Source organism: Triticum dicoccoides, chromosome 5B (assembly GCF_002162155.2).
Source record: "Triticum dicoccoides isolate Atlit2015 ecotype Zavitan chromosome 5B, WEW_v2.0, whole genome shotgun sequence".
NCBI classification, from domain to species: Eukaryota; Viridiplantae; Streptophyta; class Magnoliopsida; order Poales; family Poaceae; genus Triticum; species Triticum dicoccoides.
In genome coordinates, this window is record NC_041389.1 from 303,908,903 (window position 1) to 303,924,262 (window position 15,360).

Consider the following 15,360-nt stretch of genomic DNA (forward strand, 5'->3'; position numbering starts at 1 on the left):
AACTCCCCTGGATAGTCCTTAGTACCCACAACCTAGAACCATCTTGATCCACTCTTCTTCTTTTCAAATATTTCAAATTTCACTCTCTGCAAGTTTGGACCAGATTTGTCAAATTTGGTGAAATTCATATCTACACTCCTCCAAAAATTCCACCAAAATTCAGGCAACCTCTAGTTGCAATGAGAGACCTCTCCACCAAAAATCAGCTCAAGGAAAAATCCCTACATGCCAGAATCATTTTGTCGAACACTTGGCATGCACTGTTTTTGTTCATATTCAGTGAGTTTCAGTGTCGTTTCCCCCGACAGAACTTCAGTCACATGCCCACTGTGCATTTGGCTCGATGCTCGCAGCCCCTCCCTCTTGTCCGGAGCTCCACACGCGCGCTTGGCGCCTTCCTGGCGTCGGTGGCGCCCTGGCCCGCCTGCGCCGGCGTGCTTTGCGGCGGCAGAGCCACCATAACGGCCGACAGGGGGCAACACCGCGGCAGAACGCCGTTCGGCGCCGCCCAACCCTCCTGGTAGCTCCGCGCGGCCATCTCCTTGCCAGCGCACGCATGCAGCACCGTCGCCGTGGCCTGGCACGCGCAGAGCGCGTTCTCTGCCGCCGACGGGCCGTGCTACCGTTCCGTCGAGGGCAGGCCGTAACCCTCCCTCCCGTGCTGAGTTGGATCCTGAAATGGCACCACTACTCCACCTAGGCGATGCTCAAGCTCCTAAGCCGACCGTCCCGCCACAGCGCCGCCGTAATCACCCGCCGGACTTATCCGTTCACGGCAACCGCCTCGGGCCGGCTATAAATAGCACCCCCGAGCTTGCCCTCGCCCCCGCACAACTCCACCACCTCACTAGACCCCGCCTAGCCATTGGGAGAGCCTCGAGGGGCCTTTCTTCTTCAACTCCGGCCACCTCCATCCGCCTCGGGCTCCGGCAACATTCTCTTCACTGAGAACTCCTCCGCCGCCCTGCTCTTGCCCGTAGCCTCGTACCACCTCCAGTAGGCTAACCCCCACTTCAATTTGAACACCACAGCTCCCTCCGGCGAGATCCACGACTGCTCGAACCGCCATCCGCCGGAGCAAGGGCCTCTGTCAACACAGTGCTCGCCGGCGACCACCACCACCACCCACAGACGCGGAAAGGTGCACTGATCACGAAGGTAACCCCCGATCACCTTGCCTCGCCGTGAATCGCCGTCGGCGACCACCGCACCTCTCGGGCACCGTCGCGCTCTGTTTTCCCCGTTTGAAATTTCAAACCTGACAGGTGGAGCCCGCCTGTCAGCCTCTCAGTCGTTTCTTTTAAACGAAATGTTTTTCTGGACTTTTCTGCAGAGCCCCCTGGAAACTTTCTGTTTCATTACAGATGGGTCCTTGGACCAAAACTCTTATAACTTTTAAACAGAAAATGATTTTTGTTTGATTCCTTTTCTGTCACCATTATTTTTCTATCTAGTTTTTTGTCATATTTATTTGAAAAATATTTGGAACACTTTTCTGTACACTCATGGTATTTACGTTACATACGTATCTTTCTTATACCGTAGATACCGGAGGAGCTGCCGGAGCCGCAAACTTCACACAGTTAAACTCCGACTACTCCGAACCAGGCAAGCATGTTTGAACTCTTGATATGATGAGTGGTTGTTGCATGTTTGCATTTTTGTATAGTCATAGCATGTTTATGAACATTTCTTGAATGTTATATTTCATGCATATAAGTGGAAAGTAAGTTTCGGAAAAGCATTATGTTGTTGGATACATATTTTCATGGCCATGTGATGGCATGACGATGGGTAAGATGGCAGTGTTGTGACATGCCAGTCTTATGCCAGATTATTTGACTTCCGTGTCACCGTGAAACAAATCACATTTTCATTCATTCCTTCCTGTACTGTCACATGTTTTCCGAAAGGATTATGGCTTAGTAAGTTGCAAATCGTTTTCCTGGTACACACCAAATAGAGAGGCCGGGATGAGGGTTCCATGGCCCTGGATTAAAGCCCGTCATCCGGTCAGGGGGCATGGGTGTTTCCGGTTGGGACCGAGAGGGGGGCACCCCTTAGAGCGCGCGTATAGAAATTTGATCCCATGCTATTCGAGGTTGTGACCTCCCCGTCTCAAAGTTTTTCTTGGACGTTGTCCAGGGTGATTCCTGGCATCGTGAGGTGAAATGGGTGTGTACTAGTTAAATGTGTTTCTACTGAAATACCATAAACGGAACTAGTCCATTCATGACTACGGAAATCCGTTGGCTGTGGTCAGTCTATATCAACTCTGCAGAGTCTCAAATCTTCCAATTATCTTGTACTTTGTTCAAGTACTATGTTCATCTTATCTTGTCAGGTATCAGCCTCAGTGAAAAAACTCCGGTGGAATACATGTGTGATAAATCCAGTGAAAAGATTATTCTTGTAGACAGACTAATCTTGTTATTTACTTTTATTACAAGCCCTGTCTGTGATGTCGCTCAGACGTCCGACGGTGGCATACTTGTATTTACATTTGTCGAAGCCCTGTCTGTGATGTCGCTCAGACATCCGACGGTGGCATACTTGTACTTACATTTGTTGAAGCCCTTTATGTGATGTCGCTCAGACGTCCGACTGTGGCATTTCTTTTAAAGCCCTTTATGTGATGTCGCTCAGATGTCCGACTGTGGCATTTCTTTTAAAGCCCTTTATGTGATGTCGCTCAGACGTCCGACTGTGGCATTCCTTTTAAAGCCCGTTATGTGATGTCGCTCAGACATCTGACTGTGGCATTTCTTTTAAAGCCCTTTATGTGGTGTCGCTTAGACGCCCGACTGCGGCATAAGTTTTATTTGTTTACCTTTCGAGGCGTCGCTCCAGACACCCGATCGGTTTCATTTATTTGATTATTTACCAGGTCACGCATAAATACTATTATTGTTGTATGAGCATCATTTTTTTATTCGTGACGCATTCATGCATTCATTGATTATATCTTTTGTCTGGACTGTCTTGCGAGTACTCTCAAAGTACTCACCTGGCTTGTTGATTTGGCCAGATGTTGATGAAGGCGATCTCATGGATGAAGAGTTTGATAGCGAGTCCGACGCCTAGAGGAGTCCCAGCCAGTCCCGTGCAATCCTGTTTGGTCATTGTATTATCCGCTTCCGCAACCCCAGAAATAAATTCATCGAGCCTTACCTCGACGCTCGATGAGCTGCCAGTTAGGAGTCAAGTTATCCACCACTTTTTTAACCTCGAGCTAGTAGATGCCACTACATCCATGTGTCATAACCGCCCTTATGTAAGATATTGGCGAGTTTGTAATAAATTGTTGAGCAGCCTCAGCTCAACCCTGTAATATATTTAATGCTACTGGTCCTCTGTTCATCAAGTGTTTGTCTACCAGTGAGGATGACTTTTCCTATACTGGGATTTAAAGATTGATTTTCTCAATAATTATTTTATTGAAAAACCGGTCGTGACAGACTTGGTAACCAGAGCCAGGCTGACTGTAGGAAACCACTAGGTGCGATCGCTAATTAGTTATTAGCAGGATAGAGTTATTCATGTTTTTACAAATGTAGTCATTTTTCTGACAGTCAGCATAAAATTTATGATCTGATCACTCAGAATTTTTGCCTACTTTTGTAGATGGCCGGCAGCGACTGCGAGTCTCAAATGTTCGCCAACGTGCCTGAGGGGTTCGTCAAACTCCTCTCCTTCATCGTTCAGGTCGTGATGGGGCCATCCGTGCGCCCAGTCTTCACACTTTATCCGCACAAGATCAACGACAGTCTGACCATGCACCAAGTCGGGGTGCAATTCAGGGGAGGGCGTGTCGAGATGCGCCGCTTCCGTTTCTTGGGGAGAGCCATGCCTATAGAGAGGCATGCTATGCAGATGGCAGCCCGCGAGGCGATAGCTCGTCTTCGGGATGTCCTTCCTGCAATGAAGACCCGTCGCTACCGCTACCTTCCATGCCATGTGCCTTACACCTATCACTACTCATTCTCTTGCCCCAGAGGAGAGCGTGACGAGGCTTTTGAGATGCTTGTCGAGTACCTCCGAGCCCTGGAGGCAGCCTTCGACAGCATGGTGGACGACCTCATAGCTGCCCGCATGGACTCAGTTCATGGCTGTGCTGCTAACAGGAGGGAACTCCTACACACCGCTCCACCGCTGACTTTTATCTCGTCCTTAGCTTCTAATTCGCCTACCATTCTCGCCACTGCACGTTGTCTGCCTACCACTGAGGAATTTAACCAGGCTATTGCACCCACTCCCGTTCGCGCTACACCACTTTTTGCACCCACTCCCATTCGCGTTGCACCACTTTTTGCACCCACTCCCATACGTGCTACTCCACTTATTCCGCCCACTCTTATTAAGGGTACTCCGCCTACGGCACCTGCTCCATCAGCTCAGCGCAGCGTTCCTCGTCTAGAACCTATTAGCGAGGAGGAAGTTGATTCCCCAGCGTCACTGCGTCTCACCCTCGGTAGGCCAAGGGAGATCCTCACCATCTCCGACTGAGTACGCGTAGACGCCATGCGATGTACCGACTTGTGTAATATGTTATATGTACATAGGTTGTGAGAAGTAGCTTGTTTGCACATCATGTAGGATCTGGAGAAGTGCACTAGTTAAATAACATGTCAGGATTATGTACGCATATCCTGAGTGATGTAATGTATAATTATGCTTGCGTGTAAGATATGTAATAGTCCTTCTCCGCGCGCAACCGTGTGTTTTCAAAAATATCCTGGAGTTTTAAAATGTTCTTTGTGTGTGATTTTATTGACTTTTGCGACTCTCTTTCTTGTCTTACGAGTTTCACAAAATATATCCCCAGAGTGAAAGATGTCTCGTCCTTGGACGCGCTCCATGCCAAATCAGCCAGAGGAAAATTATGGCACACTGCAAAATCAAAATTTCACTTAGGGTCAGACAAGTCAACAGGACAGTGAAACAGCTTTTACACAAGTGTGTCGTCTGTATGAACAGAGTCGGCAACAACACCAAGAAATGATGAACCAATTATCAATATGGGAAGTAACCGTGGTCAGTATCAACCGCAATCCAAATTATCTGAGTTACAGAAGACGCGTCCTCCAACATTTTCTCATACTGACAAGCCTCTTGAGGCCGACGACTGGCTTCAAGACATGGAGAGAAAATTAATTATTGCACAGTGTTCAGACCGTGAAAAAGTATTGTATGCACCACATTACCTCACGGGAGCAGCCGCATCGTGGTGGGAAAACTTCCTGCACATGCACCCCAACAAAAATGAAATAACCTGGGAGGATTTCAAAGAAGGTTTTCGTGGGGCACACATTCCTAAGAGCGTCATGAAAATCAAGAAGAGAGAATTTGATGACCTCAAGCAAAGGACCATGACAGTGTCAGAATACAACAGCCAATTTACTCTGCTGTCTCGCTACGCCAATGAAGAGCGTATGACTGAGAGCAAGAAGATGAAAAAATTCTTGGAAGGCCTGGCACCCGCCCTTAAGTGCCAGCTGGTTGTGCATACCTTCCCAGATTTTAAAACACTGGTGGATAAGGCCATTACGCTATAAAATGAGCGACATAGCCTGGAAGATTTCCGCAAACGCAAAAGGGACCAGACTACTTTTGCTCGCAACCCCAGAAACAAGACGGAATTTCATAAGGGTGGAACACACAAAACCCCGACGGAAAATTCACGTCCAATCAAGAATTTCCATGCAAGAGACAAGGAGTTCACCTATCGCCCAGGCGTTACTTGTTATGCTTGTGGAGAAGAAGGGCACTATGCCAAGCAGTGCCCCAAGCCAAGGAACTCGACCTCGAAGCCCAATAATGGTGGCAATAATTCAGCGCCCAAGCGAAACAATTTCAACCCCAATAACAACCACCGAAAAGGTCACCTGAACCACGTGACCCGAGAGGAAGCACAGAACGCCCCAGATATCGTACTCGGTACGTACCCCGTCAACACAATACCTGCCATGGTTTTGTTTGATTCTGGAGCTTCTCACTCTTTCATTTCGAAGAGTTTTGCTTTGCAAAATAATTTTTCGATGCTTCCCTTGGAGAAATCAATGATCATCAAGTCCCCTGGGATTAAGCAAGTGACCCAGAGTTACTGTCAAGGTGTGGTTATTGAATTTGAAGGATTGAAGTTTTACGCCAACCTTATTGTATTGGAAAGCAAAGGATTGGATGTCATCCTAGGGATGGATTGGTTAACCACCAACAAAGGTTTTATTGACTGCTTCAATCGGACCGTGATTCTCACACACCATCAGGGGAAGAAAATAAAAGTTTCAACCAAAGAAAGACATATACCTCGGCAACCAAGATTAAACAAAGTGGACGTTTCTGAGCTAAACAAGGTTCCAGTAGTGTGTGAATTTCCAGACGTATTTCTAGAAGAACTACCAGGCATGCCACCGGACCGAGAGATAGAATTCAGCATTGAGCTAGCACCCGGAACCGCTCCCATTTACAAGAAACCATACAGAATGGCACCATCCGAATTGGTAGAGTTGAAGAAGCAAATAAAAGAATTATTGGAGAAAGGATACATACGAGCGAGCTCCTCACCTTGGGGTTCTCCAATTTTATTTTCCAAGAAGAAGGATGGAACAATGAGGTTGTGTATTGATTATCGAGCTCTCAACATGGTCACAATCAAGAACAAATACCCAATGCCCCGAATAAATGATTTATTTGATCAGCTCGCACAGGCCAAAGTCTTCTCAAAAATTGACTTGAGATCAGGATACCATCAATTAAAGGTGCGAACAGAAGATATTCCCAAGACCGCCTTCACTTCCAAATATGGGCTGTATGAGTTCACAGTGATGCCATTCGGGCTAAACAACGCCCCCGCATATTTTGTTCACCTCATGAACAAAGTATTTATGAAGTATATGGACAAGTTTGTTGTGGTATTCATCGATGATATTCTGATATACTCCAAGACACCAGAAGAGCACGCCGAGCATCTCAGGATTGTACTCGGAGAACTCAGGAAACAGCAATTGTACGCCAAATTCAGCAAATGTGAATTTTGGCTAAGGCAGGTGGGTTTTCTGGGCCACGTGCTAACCCAAGAAGGTATTGCAGTAGACCCGGAAAAAGTCAAGGCCGTACTTAGCTGGAAACCACCAGCTAACGTAACAGATGTACGGAGTTTCTTGGGAATGGCAGGCTATTATCGGAGATTTATTGAAGGATTCTCCACTATAGCAAAGCCCATGACACAATTGTTCAAGAAAGGCAAGAAGTTTGAATGGACAGAAGCATGTGAGAAAAGCTTCCAAGAGCAAAAAAGCAAATTAACAACGGCACCAGTATTAATTGTGCCAGACATACACAAGAATTTTGAAGTATATTGCGACGCATCCCGGAAAGGCCTCAGATGCGTATTGATGCAAGAAGGCAAGGTAGTTGCGTATGTCTCCAGACAGCTCCGCAAGCATGAGGAGAATTATCCCACTCATGACTTGGAATTAGCAGCGGTCATCCATGCACTCAAGGAATGGAGACACTTCCTACTTGGAAATTGTTGTGAGATATACACAGACCATAAGAGTCTTAAGTATATTTTCACACAGCCGGAACTAAATTTATGGCAACGACGCTGGTTAGAGTTGGTGAAGGATTATGATGTTGGAATCCACTATCATCCCGGAAAAGCAAATGTTGTGGCTGATGCACTTAGTCGGAATCCCAGCACGGACAACGACGGTATACCAAAGTTGAGGCCAGAATTTCAACAGGAATTTGCCAGACTCAATTTAATAATGGTTACCGAAGGCAGTGTGTCGAACCTAGAAATACAGCCTACCCTGATGGAAAGAATCAAGGAAGCCCAGCATGGACACCCCAGCATTGAGGGCATAAAAAGGAAAGTGAGTTTGGGAAGGGCCTCAGAATTCAACATAGATGAGCAAGGAATATTGTGGTACGGAGAGAGACTTTGTGTACCAAATATCAAGGACCTCAAACAGTAGATTTTGGCTGAAAGTCACACAGCTCCGTATTCAATCCACCCTGGAGGGACAAAAATGTACAAAGACCTTCAAGAAAAATTTTGGTGGCACGGTATGAAGAGAGATATAGCCACGTTCATTGCATGTTGTGACTCTTGTCAATGTATCAAGGCCGAACACCAGAAACCAGCCGGGCTATTACAACCAAACAAGATACCCGAGTGGAAGTGGGACGGGATTGGAATGGACTTTATCGTTGGACTGCCACGGTCACGACACGGAAACGATGCCATATGGGTCATAACCGACAGATTAACCAAAGTGGCACATTTTATTCCGGTGAAGACAATTCACACCACTCAGAGGCTGGCCAGACTTTATCTTGCCCGTATCGTCTGCCTGCATGGAGTCCCAAAGACTATCATATCTGACAGAGGCACACAGTTCGTCTCTAGATTTTGGGATCACCTGCAACAGGCACTGGGAACCCAACTAGCATTTAGTACCGCATACCATCCCCAGACTGATGGGTAGACTGAATGCGTAAACCAAATCCTAGAAGACATGCTAAGAGCATGTGTCCTCACCTACGGGAACAGCTGGGAAGAAAGTTTGCCATATGCAGAGTTCGCATACAACAACAGCTATCAAGCCAGCTTGCAAATGGCACCCTTTGAAGCTCTATATGGGAGAAGATGTCATACCCCGCTAAATTGGTCAGAGACCGGAGACAGCCATATCTTCGGCCCAGATATGCTCAAGGAGGCCGAGGAGAAAGTTAAAACCATTAGAGATCGACTCAAAACAGCTCAAAGTCGGCAGAAGAGTTATTACGATCAAAAGCATCAGGAAATCAGTTTTGAACCCGGAGAATTGGTATACCTAAGAGTTTCTCCTATGAAGGGTCTGCAGCGATTCAGGATTAAGGGAAAGCTAGCACCAAGATTCATCGAACCATTTCACATAGTGGCCCGAAGAGGCACGGTGGCCTACCAGCTAGACCTACCCAGAGATTTATCCGGTATCCACAACGCGTTCCACATCTCGCAGTTGAGAAAATACGTGAGCAACCCAGAGAAGCAAGTATCACATGAGAATATTGACGTGCAACCAGACCTCACCTACCGGGAGCACCCCATAAAAATATTAGAAGAGTCTGAGAGGTGGACCCGACAGAAGACCATCAAGTTTTTCAGAGTTCGGTGGAGCAATCACACCAAGAATGAAGCAACTTGGGAGAGCGAAGATTTTCTTCGGACAGAGCACCCACACCTGTTTAAGGATCAGCTGAAATCTCGGGGACGAGATTTTTCCTAAGGGGGTAGGTGTTGTGACACTCCAAAATTTTTGTGGTTTTGTTTTCAGAAAAAGCCTTGCTTGGTTTGAAGAAGGTCATTTAAACCCTTCTTAAAAACCCTCTTCTGAGTTCTAAAAATCTTTTCCTGAATTTATTTTCTTCTAAAGAGAAACACTTTTGGTTTTGGGCTTTTGTTTGATTTTGATCCATTCTTGTTTACCATACCTCCTATGGTAAAAAAAACTTCCCCAAAACCCCTCCTTCCACTTTGGTGCAACCCAAGCATTCTGTCCAAACTAATAAAATCCATTTTTGGATTTTATTCCAATTATTTCTTTTCCCAAAACAATTCTGTCCTTTCTTGTGAACCTAGGTGATTTGCAAAGCAAGTACCCTAATGCCTTTGATTCTTGATCACAAACCAACTCCCCTAGATAGTCCTTAGTACCCACAACCTAGAACCATCTTGATCCACTCTTCTTCTTTTCAAATATTTCAAATTTCACTCTCTGCAAGTTTGGACCAGATTTGCCAAATTTGGTGAATTCATATCTACACTCCTCCAAAAATTCCACCAAAATTCAGGCAACCTCTAGTTGCAATGAGAGATCTCTCCACCAAAAATCAGCTCAAGGAAAAATCACTACATGCCAGAATCATTCTGTCCAACACTTGGCATGCACTGTTTTTGTTCATATTCAGTAAATTCAGAGTTTCAGTGTCGTTTCCCCCGACAGAACTTCAGTCACATGCCCACTGTGCATTTGGCTCGATGCTCGCAGCCCCTCCCTCTTGTCCGAAGCTCCACACACGCGCTTGGCCCCTTCCTGGCGTAGGTGGCGCCCTGGCCCGCCTGCGCCGGCGTGCTTTGCAGCGGCAGAGCCACCGTAATGGCCGACAGGGGGCAACACCGCGGCAGAACGCTGTTCGGTGCCGCCCAACCCTCCTGGTAGCTCCGTGTGGCCATCTCCTTGCCAGCGCACGCATGCAGCACCGTCGCCATGGCCTGGCACGCGCAGAGCGCGTTCTCTGCCGCCGACGGACCGTGCTGCCGTTCCGTCGAGGGCAGGCCGTAACCCTCCCTCCCGTGCTGAGTTGGATCCTGAAATGGCACCACTACTCCACCTAGGCGATGCTCAAGCTCCTAAGCCGACCGTCCCGCCACAGCGCCGCCATAATCACCCGCCGGACTTATCCGTTCACAGCAACCGCCTCGGGCCGGTTATAAATAGCACCCCCGAGCTTGCCCTCGCCCCTGCACAACTCCACCACCTCACTAGACCCCGCCTAGCCATTGGGAGAGCCTCGAGGGGCCTTTCTTCTTCGACTCCGGCCACCTCCGTCCACCTCGGGCTCCGGCAACATTCTCTTCAGTGAGAACTCCCCCGCCGCCCTGCTCTTGCCCATAGCCTCGTACCACCTCCAGTAGGCTAACCCCCACTTCAATTTGAACACCGCAGCTCCCTCCGACGAGATCCACGACTGCCCGAACCGCCGTCCACTGGAGCAAGGGCCGCTGTCGACACAGTGCTCACCGGCGACCACCACCACTACCCACAGACGTGGAAAGGTGCACTGATCACAAAGGTAACCCCCGATCACCTTGCCTCGCCGTGGATCGCCGTGGCGACCACCGCACCTCTCGGGCACCGTCGCGCTCTGTTTTCCCCGTTTGAAATTTCAAACCTGACAGGTGGAGCCCGCCTGTCAGCCTCTCAGTCGTTTCTTTTAAACGAAACGTTTTTCTGGACTTTTCCGCAGAGCCCCCTGGAAACTTTCTATTTCATTACAGATGGGTCCTTGGACCAAAACTCTTATAACTTTTAAACAGAAAATGATTTTTGTTTGATTCCTATTCTGTCACCTTTATTTTTCTATCTAGTTTTTTGTCATATTTATTTGAAAAATATTTGGAACACTTTTCTGTACACTCACGGTATTTACGTTACGTACGTATCTTTCTTATACCTTAGATACCGGAGGAGGTGACGGAGCCGCAAACTTCACAGAGTTAAACTCCGACTACTCCGAACCAGGCAAGCATGTTTGAACTCTTGATATGATGAGTGGTTGTTGCATGTTTGCATTTTTGTATAGTCATAGCATGTTTATGAACATTTCTTGAATGTTATATTTCATGCATATAAGTGGAAAGTAAGTTTCGGAAAAGCATTATGTTGTTGGATACATATTTGCATGGCCATGTGATGGCATGAGGATGGGTAAGATGGCAGTGTTGTGACATGCCAGTCTTATGCCAGATTATTTGACTTCCATGTCACCGTGAAACAAATCACATTTTCATTCATTCCTTCTTGTACTATCACATGTTTTCCGAAAGGAATATGGCTTAGTAAGTTGCAAATCGTTTTCCTGGTACATACCAAATAGAGAGGCCGGGATGAGGGTTCCATGGCCCTGGATTAAAGCCCGTCATCCAGTCGGGGGCATGGGTGTTTCCGGTTGGGACCGAGAGGGGGGCACCCCTTAGAGCGCGCATATAGAAATTTGATCCCATGCTATTCGAGGTTGTGACCTCCCCGTCTCAAAGTTTTTCTTGGACGTTGTCCAGGGTGATTCCTGGCATCGTGAGGTGAAATGGGTGTGTACTAGTTAAATGTGTTTCTACTGAAATACCATAAATGGAACTAGTCCATTCGTGACTACGGAAATCCGTTGGTTGTGGTCAGTCTATATCAACTCTGCAGAGTCTCAAATCTTCCAATTATCTTGTACTTTGTTCAAGTACTATGTTCATCTTATCTTGTCAGGTATCAGCCTCAGTGACAAAACTCTGGTGGAATACATGTGTGATAAATCTAGTGAAAAGATTATTCTTGTGGACGGACTAATCTTGTTATTTACTTTTATTACAAGCCCTGGCTATGATGTCGCTCAGACGTCCGACGGTGGCATACTTGTATTTACATTTGTCGAAGCCCTGTCTGTGATGTCGCTCAGAAGTCCGACGGTGGCATACTTGTACTTACATTTGTTGAAGCCCTTTATGTGATGTCGCTCAGACGTCCGACTGTGGCATTTCTTTTAAAGCCCTTTATGTGATGTCGCTCAGATGTCCGACTGTGGCATTTCTTTTAAAGCCCTTTATGTGATGTCGCTCAGACGTCCGACTGTGGCATTCCTTTTAAAGCCCGTTATGTGATGTCGCTCAGACATCCGACTGTGGAATTTCTTTTAAAGCCCTTTATGTGGTGTCGCTTAGACGCCCGACTGCGGCATAAGTTTTATTTGTTTACCTTTCGAGGCGTCGCTCCAGACACCCGATCGGTTTCATTTATTTGATTATTTATCAGGTCGTGCATAAATACTATTATTGCCGTATGAGCATCATTTTTTTATTCGTGACGCATTCATGCATTCATTGATTATATCTTTTGTCCGAACTGTCTTGCGAGTACTTTCAAAGTACTCACCTGGCTTGTTGATTTGGCCAGATGTTGATGAAGGCGATCTCATGGATGAAGAGTTTGATAGCGAGTCCGACGCCTAGAGGAGTCCCAGTCAGTCCTGTGCGATCCTGTTTGGTCATTGTATTATCCGCTTCCGCAACCCCAGAAATAAATTCATCGAGCCTCACCTCGACGCTCGATGAGCTGCCAGTTAGGAGTCAAGTTATCCGCCACTTTTTAACCTCGAGCTAGTAGCATGCCACCACATCCATGTGTCATAACCGCCCTTATGTAAGATATTGGTGAGTTTGTAATAAATTGTTGAGCAGCCTCAGCTCAACCCTGTAATATATTTAATGCTACTGGTCCTCTGTTCATCAAGTGTTTGTCTACCAGTGAGGATGACTTTTCCTATACTGGGATTTAAAGATCAATTTTCTCAATAATAATTTTATTGAAAAACTGGTCGTGACAGCTACCTCCAGGTGCCCTCAGCGCACCCAGCTGCGGCCCCTGGCGCCACTCCGGCGAGCCACCGCCGCTCTGGGTCGTCGCTGTCGTCTAACCGCCGGCGAATCCAATGTGGCCGTCGTTAGCGGCTAACCCCCCACACTAACCAACCCCCTAGGCCACTAACTCATGGGCTCCACGCCCTAATTAACATAGATTATATTTTCTGCTTAGTTTTAACTAACCCCAGTGGGCCCATGCGTCAGTGTTGACTACGCTGACGTGGCCGTTGACCAGGCCCACCTGTCTGTGTTCCTAACTGACACTGGGTCACTCCAGTGGGTCCCACTGGTCAGGTTTGACCTGGTCAGACACAGCTGACCTGCTGATGTAATGTTGTCGTCATGCTGACGCAGTAATATTTTTTGTAATTTAAAATAAATCAGAAATGATTTATAAATTAGAGAAAATGTCCAAAACTTCTAAAATTCATAGAAATTCAACCATAACTCAGAATGAAATAAATTATATATGAAAAATGACCAGAAAAATCCAAAGAATCTTTTTATGGCATTACCATGCATGTTTGAACAACTTAAAGCTCCTGTATACAAAAAATTGAATTAATGGCAATTTGAAATGTCATATATGGAGTTTGAATTTGAATCTTAGATTCAAACCAACTCCATTTAACCTGCTGCTAGTTGCATTAGCTCAAACCACAGCATATTGCCATGTCATGATCATGCATCATATTATGCATTGCATTGATTGAGTTCTTCCTTGTTTGCTAGTGTTTGTCCCCTCTCGATAGACGTGGTTCCGACGATGAGTTCGATGACACCTATGAAGAACTATACTATCTTCAGAAGTGTCAGGCAAGCAAACCCCCCCTGTTCATTCCGATACAATCCCACTCTCTTGCTCCTGCTCTCTTTTACTGCATTAGGACAACAACGATTCATCTGTTACTTGTTGCGGTAGCTGAACCCCTTTATCCTCTGCATGACCTGTCATTGCCATAGTAAATAGATGAAACCCACTAGCATGAGTAGGAGTTGTTTGAGCCCTGTTGTGCCTACTCATTCATGCTTGTTCATCATGCCTGCTACTGCTTAGAGTTGAGTCAGGTCTGATTCATCGGGGATGAATTGGAATGTGGTGAACATGTCCTACCGTGTATGAGCTAAGTGTGTGAACACGTTTTGGTAAAGGTAGCGGTGAGAGGCCATGTAGGAGTACATGGTGGGTTGTCTCATTGAAGCCGTCCTCAGGAACTGAGTTTTGTGTTTGTGATCCATGAACAGCTACTACCACTCATTTGGATCCTTAATTGACCCTCTAGGCTTCTTAACCACCCTTGTCCTCTGTCCAGGAGTTGCAAGTAGTTTCTGGTGTTTGTAGTATGCTGGAGGCCATGGGCAGCGCTGACCCGAGGGGTGGGCTGTGATGCAGTAGGCACGTGGCTGGGTATGCCGGGAACCCGTTTGGTGTCGCGGAACCCTGTACACATCGTTCGGGGCCGTATGTGGAAACCTCGGTCGGACTCCCTGCGGATGGAACCTGAATAGGCGATAAACCTGGACTAGAGACTTGAGTGTTTAGGTAGGCCGTGCCCGACACCCTCGCTAGGCTTCCGCTTGAAGGTTGCCGAGATACATGACGTGTACATGGCGGTAAGTGGCGAGAGCGTGTGTGAAGAAGTACACCCCTGCAGGGTTAACATCATCTATTCGAATAGCCGTGTCCGCGGTAAAGGACTTCTAGGTTGCCTATATAGTTCATAGACAAGTAAAAGTGGATACTCTAAAATACGCAAGATAAGTGTGAGTGTTATGGATGGCGTTCTCGTAGGGAGACGGGAGCGGATCCATAGTGGTGTATTGATATGGTGAATATGTGGACTCGTGTGCACCACCCCAAAAGAGTTACTTGCAGTCGTAGTTCAGGATAGCCACCGAGTCAAAGCTGGCTTGCTGCAGTTAAACCCCACCATCCCCTTGATTGATAATGATGCATATGTAGTTAGTTCTGATGTAAGTCTTGCTGGGTAAATTTGTACTCACGTTTGCTTAATTTATGTTTTTGCAGAGAGACTTCAGTCTCGCTAGTAGTTCCGCTTGGACTTCGACGTTTAGCTTGTTACCTCAGCTATGATCTTATGCCCTCGGCAGGATCCGGTAGATAGTCAGGCTTCTCAGCCTTTTTCGTATATAGCTGTCTGTACTCAGACATGTTAAGCTTC